Source organism: Lynx rufus, unplaced genomic scaffold, assembly GCF_022079265.1.
Source record: "Lynx rufus isolate CCGP_SWC_20201006 ecotype Redwood Valley unplaced genomic scaffold, mLynRuf1.p SCAF_1, whole genome shotgun sequence".
Taxonomy (NCBI): Eukaryota; Metazoa; Chordata; class Mammalia; order Carnivora; family Felidae; genus Lynx; species Lynx rufus.
The window spans coordinates 43,118,011-43,125,766 of NW_025814823.1; the positions used below are offsets into that span (position 1 = coordinate 43,118,011).

General features: G+C 37.3%; 1 pseudogene; it reads right to left on the reverse strand.

Moving 5' to 3' along the window:
• Nucleotides 1-602: 602 nt before the first annotated feature.
• LOC124508548 (40S ribosomal protein S6-like) lies at nt 603-1,517 on the reverse strand (annotated as a pseudogene).
• Nucleotides 1,518-7,756: the final 6,239 nt, after the last annotated feature.

The following is a 7,756-nucleotide window of genomic DNA, read 5'->3' on the forward strand; positions in this document are numbered from 1 at the left end:
TTACATATATTATTACGTTATCAGAGCAAATTTAGAAATAAAAAATTTCCTACATCTCATACTTCTTCCCTTGTCCCCAATTTATGGATAAGAGTATTAAGCTTAAGTCGAGTAAACAGAAGATTTTGGATATTAGGCATGCAGTAAACTTGATTGTGAATAACTGCAGCATAAAGTGAAAGGGGTTTCTATATGGAAGGATGGCAATTAACATAAAATAAACAAGATGGAGAGAGGTAGGACAGGATAATGAGGGGCTTATATACTATGGTAAAAATTTCAGACATCACTTTGTACATGATTAAGAGCTACTTTAGTACTGTGAAAATGGAAATGCAAGATTAGATTTTAATAAGCAAGACAGACCAGTCCTGATATTCCAAAGTGATAAGTGCTATAAAGAAAATAAAGCAGATAATAGGACAGAGAGTGACAAATGGTGATGACATTGTGGGTTAAGAAGGTTACATTTGAACAGAGATCTTGATAATGAGAGACCTTTGAGCTGAGATCCAAATGTTGAGAACAAATAAGTCATCTGAAAATCTTGTGGAGTGATAGGGGAAGATCAAATATCCTAAGATGGGGAAAAGTTTGGCATATCTTCTTTTTTTTTTTTTTACGTCTGATCTTATTTATTTGTTCCTCTTACAACAATCTCATTTTTGACTGGACTCAGACTTTGAGGTAGAAGCTCTCAGAGAAGACAGCCTCCGTCTCTTGGCAATCTGTTCCTGGCGCTTTTCTTTGGCCTCCTTCATTCTCTTGGCCAAAAGCTTAGTGTATTATGCAGCCTCTTCCTTGTTTTTCTTCATGCGCTGCTTCTTCAAAGCAATGCGCGGACGTTTGTGTTGGAGGACACGTGGAGTAACAAGACGCTGTATCTTGGGTGCTTTGGTTCAAGGTTTCTTACCTTCTTTATTTAGGGGCTTTCTCACAACATACTGGCGGACATCATCTTCCTTTGAGAGATTGAAAAGCTTGCGGATTCTGCTAGCTCTCTTGGGCCCCAGGCGACGAGGCACAGTAGTATCAGTGAGTCCAGGAATATCCTTCTCCCCTTTTTTCGCAATGACCAAGTTGAGAACACTGAGATTGGCATCCACAATGCAGCCCCGAACAGATTTGCGCTTTCTTTCTCCAGTGCTCCGTGGTCGGTAGCAGGAATGCCCCTTACTCAGCAGTAGGCGGACACGGCCATGGGTCAAGACACCCTGCTTCATGGGGAAGCCTTGTTTGTCATTGCCACCACTGATTCGTACCACGTAACCCTTCCATTCTTCCCCTAAAGCATCAGCAGCAACTTCTGTGGTCATTCGCGTCTCATAAAAGGTACGAAGTTTGCGTTCATCGTCCACTTCAATGAGTTTCTGGCAGCCAGTAGCTGGGAAAGAGATGTTCAGCTTCGTGGTGAGGCTGCCTACTGCCTCCGAGGCACCGGCATATCTTCTTGAGGATAAGCAGATTCCCATGTACATAGAACACAGTAAAAGAGGGGGAATGTGATAGGAGATCATGTCTGAGATGAAGGGTCAAGTCATGTGTGTGTCTTTGTGACACCATAGTAAGTCATTTGAATTTTATTCTAATAGCAATGAGAGTGGACAACCATTGGGATGATGTTTACCCAATGACTCCCCTAACCTGAGCCATTAAGTACATAACAGACTCATTAATCAGAAAAAGTAACACAGGAAGCATAGCAGATATGAACATAAGTAAGAAAGTAACAGAGAAGATGAGTTTAACTCTGAATATATTTAGTTTTAAGTACACTGGAGCAATTAACTAGAGATCTCCTAAGGAAAAATCATGCACTCTGTGGGCCTGTAACACAAGGAATGAAGGGTGAAACCTTGGAAGCAGATGAGGCCAAATCAGCAAACTAATACAAATGGAATGAGAAGAAAGATGAAACTCTCAAGGACTCAATTTTAAGAGGTGTCAGGAGAAATGGAGAGTTAGTAGTAAAAAAGACGGGAAGGGAAATTGGAGTGTATAGGGTGAAGGAAGGCAGTGGAGAAGTAGATTTCAAGGAAAGAACATAAATAGTATCAAAACTAAAGAAATTTCAAATCAGATAAAATCTAACATTTTTGATCATTTTTGGCAATGGAGGGACAGGATGAGCTTTGGCATCTTAAGAGAGTACTGGAATTAATAATGCTTATAAAATACTATTTATTCAGAAAAATTTTAGAACAGTTTAAAGCTTATAGGAGGATGCAGAGAATTTCTGACTCTTATCTGGGGCAGTGGTATGGAACAGGAATAACCAGAGTTGCTCTCTAGCCTTGGAAATGTTGCAAGCCTGCTCAGGTATTGTGCCATAGAGATTATAAAACTAAACAGATGTCAGTTTATGTTTTCAGTGTCCTTAATCACTCTTCTACCTCTGCCTTTTTGCTTAAACTACTAATCTCAATGTTTCTCCCCACTTCTTTCCCTCTTCCCTTCTCTCTTTTGTTTCTGTAATTCTCTAGTCTCATATTTTGTTGTCAGTATAATTACTTGCTGTGGGCCGAATCGTATTCCCTCAAAATTCATATGTTGAAGCCTTCACCCCATATCTCAGAATGTGATTGTATGGATAGAGGGCCTATAAAGAGATAATTAAGTTAATATGATTGCCATGAGGGTGAGTCCTAATCCAAAATTACTGCTATTCCTCCAAGAAGAGACTTTGACACACCAGAGATGCACAAACATGAAGGAAAGAGTATGTGAAGAGGCAGCAAAAGAGTGGCCATCTGCAAGCTGAGGAGAAAGGCCTTACAGGGAATGAACCCTGCTGGCACCTTGATCTTGAGATTGCAGCCTCCAAACTGTGAGAAAATAAATTTCCGTTCTTTAAGCCACCCAGCCTGTAGTCTTTGTTATGCAGCCCTAGCAAATAATACAGTGCCCTTCCTTACTCTTGTGGTTCTTCACTACCATCATAGGCCTCAGCCCATACTTTTCTCCACTTGCCTCCATCTTTTAAGTTTTCTATTCTGCATGTGCTCTTACTTCTGATAGTCCTAAACAATGCATTCATATTTTAAACAATGTACATAGATTTTAAGTCTCCAATGTAATCCTAGAGTAATCATCCATAAATATTTTAGACATTGATTTGGATGAAACTAATAATGCTGTGATGATAAAATCTGCCAATTGATGTAATTAGATGCAGTAGTATGGTGAATATGGTGCATGACTGAAGGAGTATCCAATAAAAGGTCTAAAAAGAAGCCAAATCCAATGAAGCAAAACTACAGATCAACGTAAATCTTGAATATGTCTTAAAACTAAATTTATAAATATAGAGATTATATAGTCAAAAACACAATAAAAAAATCTTAGCTATATTAATTGATTGTTACCGATATATTTATCAGTGCAGTTAATTTTGTAATAAATGCTGATGTAAACTTAGATGTAAGGGAAGCAACTCTGTCAATTTTTTCCAGGCTGTTCATACTGTACTTATACAATTCCAGCTGCCATGATTTAAGAGGGGGTATTAACCAACCTGATTAGGGCCAGAAGACAGGATATTGAGTAGACTTAATACCATTGACTAAAAGGAGAGACCTGGAAGGATTTTATAGTAAAGAATTAAAAAAAAAGTTTTCATAATAGGTATCCTAAAATATTTAAGGGCTGTTATGTGAAGAAGAAATTCATTTTTTTCAAAGTGATCACAAAACAAATACAACCAATGAGAAAAGTTATAGCATGGCACATTTAATAATCTATAAAAATTCTTTTGCTTAAAAAGTAAAATGGTCTAATAAGTTAAGAAATTCTGCCATTGACAGGGCTCAGATTTTGGGTGAGCAAACATATGTTGCTAGTGTTTTATGGAATAGTAAAGCATTTACTGGGGATTTCAAAATTAGGCTCCATGACACTTGGGTGATTTTCTGAAGTTGCTTAATGAATCACATATCATAGCAGGGGCAGAAAGAAAGGGGCTAAGTAGTTGATATTCTTCAATTCTGTCTTATTTTAAGTGTAAGAGGCTTGTTTTATAGCATTGCATACTGCCCTTCTCAATGACTGTTTCAGACCTTCTTTTCCTCAGACTTCATCACTGTGGCAACTGTCAGGATTCAGGTAATAAAACAGAAGCTACCACTCTATATACTTAAAGCATCAAGAGATATTGTAGAGGAGGACACCTGGGTGGCTCAGTCAGTTGGGCATCCAGCTTCGGCTCAGGTCATAATCTCCTGGTTTGTGGGTTCAAGCCCCTATAGGGTTCTCTGTTGACAGCTCAGAGCCTGGAGCCTGCTTTGGATTCTGTGTCTTCCTCTCTCTCTGCCCCTTCTCCGCTCATGCTCTATCTCTCTCTGTCTCTCAAAAATAAACGTTAAAAAAATTTTTAAAAAGTAGAGATTGTAGAGGGAAATAGGCTGCAAAATTGTTGGAAAGACTGAAATGTTTAAAAAGGGAAGGCTGCGTTACCTGGAAGTCAATAACTTTAGGAAATGACTATCCCCCTGAAGAAACAGGCACTACTCTGGCCCAGTAGCTACAGAAACCCAACCTTATATTTTGCCCTTTCAAAAACGCTGTTGCTTCCTGCTCTTCTTACCAGCACTGGGGGCTTCCCATTGATAACACATCCCCAAACTTTGATGGTGAAGATGTCTGGGAAATGTGATTTCTGGTGTTATAGCACTTCTGATATGGGAAATAGCATTACAGGGAGCCAGATTGTGCTGAAATGCTAGAAAATCTCAACTGATGATGCAACCTCATCTATTATGAGGAAAACAGAAGTAATCAGACAAGAGCTACTTCATATGCCTCCCAGAAATGCATCAATCTGTGAAAATCCTTATTCATATCTTTATCTTCTATCCTTTTACAATGGAAGAACTGTCCTAACTATAGTTTTAGGCCATCTCCTCCACTGCTGCTATAGAGACAAGTCTCCCTCTTCTCCAGAATGTCTCTTGCTCAATTGTCCCCATTATCAATATTTTAATACCTCGCTGAATTATTCATATAGGAATAAAACGTACTTTAGAATTTTCTATATTAACAATATCCCTTGACTCAATATCCTCTACCTATCATCTTACCTTTTTGTTCCCTTGTATTAAAAAAAAGTTCTTGAAAAATTTGACCAAAGAAACTATGACCTCATTTCACCTCACCTTCTATCCTCCATCTACCCTAATCTGTCTTCCATCCCCACAGCTCTATCAAAATCATAGTGTTCTATTTTTCCAAATTCAAACCTCAATTCTGTTTCTATTCTTTCTCTATCATATGCATCAAAACAGTGATTATTTTCTTTTTAAGTCATTATTCTTTTGATTTCCTTTACATAAAATTCATCATTTTGTCTGCCATCCCTCTTGCACTCCTACCCCATCTTTTGTGCCGGATCCTCTCTCTTGACTCAAATGTTGTATTTTCCATTCTGGGTCTCCTGTTTTCTATCTTAGCATAATTTTGAGCTTAGCCTATCTAGTTTCACATGTTCCAATACAACACCAATCTCTTTGAAACTGTGGATAAATATCAGATTAATTATGCAACTTCTCCATGAGGACATAAAATAGTCTAACTTGGCATTTTTAAAAGGGAACACTTGATTTCTTTCCACACTTATATCTTCTCCAGTTTTTAATAATGTGCTAAATGGGGTTATATTTCTATATCTACTAAATGGCTAATTCAAAACCAAAAGAGTTATTATTTGTTCATTTATATTTCTCATCCCTACTTCATTCCATCAGCAAATGCCATTACCTCTATTACTTAAAAAAATCTAGACAGTTCAATTTTCTCCATCTCTCCTACCATCCACCTAAATCCACACCACTTCAACACTCACCTTGGAAATTGCAAGAGCTTTCTAACTTGTCTCCTTATTTCTAGTCTTTTGCTTACAATCCATACTCCACCTATCCCCCTACAACTCTGCATAGCAGCCAGTGACTACTTCAAACTAAATCAGACCACTTTACTTACTTTGAATAATTCAGGGGCTTTCTGTTTTTAACTGAAGTAAAATTCAGTCTGCTCTCCCGATTTACAAAGTGTTACATGAACTGACTTTTATCTATCTGACTAAACTATTCTAAAGCTACTCTCTTGTTTGTCTGATAATTCCAGGGAACAGAATTTGCTTCCTATTTCTTGAATATGTCAAGCTTGTTTTAGCTTTAGGGTCTTGTCTTTAGTTAGTCCCTCTGTCTGGAATGGGCTCTAGCCTACTGGGATCTCTTTTTTATGCTGAGGAAGCCTCTCTGAAGCCCATCTAAAGTAACTAATGCCTCCTCTCACCAATTTTTTACTTCCTATGTAGTATTTAATACTAATTATCTATTGTACTTGCCGAATTTTCCTTTCTACTAAAACGTAAGCTTGTTAAGTATATAGATCTCCACCATTTTTTGACTACTAAATATTCAGTATCTAGAAAATAGCCTGATACCTTGATTGGGCTTAAAAAATATTTATTGAATGAATGAGTTGCAAGTTTGTCTGAAGAATTAATTATACATCTAAAAGTTTTTATTCTGAATATAATCTGTTACTCTGTAAATATTCTGTTATAATTAAGATTAGGTATCAGCAAATATATTTCCAAATAGCAAATATTTTTGGTTTTGAGGGCCATATGATTTTTGTTGCAACTTTTAAACTCCAGCATAGTAGGACAAAAGCAGCCATAGACAATTGCAAATAGATGGCCATAAATGTGTTTCAATAAAATTTTATTTACAAATATAGTCGACAGTTCATTTTGTCCCATGAGCTTCAGTTTGCCAATCCCCAAACGAGACTTAAGACTTATAATTAAATAATATGCAAAATTATGTCAGATGGGCTAATTCTGGGGGAAAGCTCATGATATTCTGCCTTTTTATCTTATTTATATTTTCAAATATGTTTTCCATTCTTTTCATTTTATTTATCCCTTACAGCTACTATTCCAGTTTTTACATCATCATTTCTTTCTTCCTTTGAGTATTTTCACTTTCATCCACTCTGACATACTTATTTGTATTTCTCACCCTACCAAGGTACATAATACCACTTGCTTTTTTTGAAAGGAGGTTTCTTACTTTTGTTAGAGAGATACTTCTCTTCTCATGTGAAAAAGCAACATTTTTATTCTTTCTTGGCAAAGCTCTAACCATAGATAGATTCAGCCATTCACTTTTGCAATCTATGGTCCAAGAAACTGAATAAAATTGGAAAAAAATAATCCCTTCTCTGAATATTTGGGTCCATAATATAAATGGTGATTAATATTTATTGGGCCTTCATTATTTCCAATCAATTTTACTCTGTTTCTCTTGCCAGCATCTTCTTCCATTCTCCTGAGTAACAATACCAAAAATTTTCAACCTTCTTTTATGTCTCGTCTCCCTTATTTCCACTCACTCTTGTCAGATGATTTTTTTTTGTTTTTTCATCATAGACAAAATAGAAGTCATCAAATTGGGATTTCCAAGCCTTCTTGAACCAACTTTTCAACGTTTATTTATTTTTGGGACAGAGAGAGACAGAGCATGAACGGGGGAGGGGCAGAGAGAGAGGGAGACACAGAATCGGAAACAGGCTCCAGGCTCTGAGCCATCAGCCCAGAGCCTGACGCGGGGCTCGAACTCACGGACCGCGAGATCGTGACCTGGCTGAAGTCGGACGCTTAACCGACTGCGCCAACCAGGCGCCCCCTTCTTGAACCAACTTTAAAGTAATTTCCATTTGCAATCATCCTTCTATTCTGACAGAATAAAGTTTA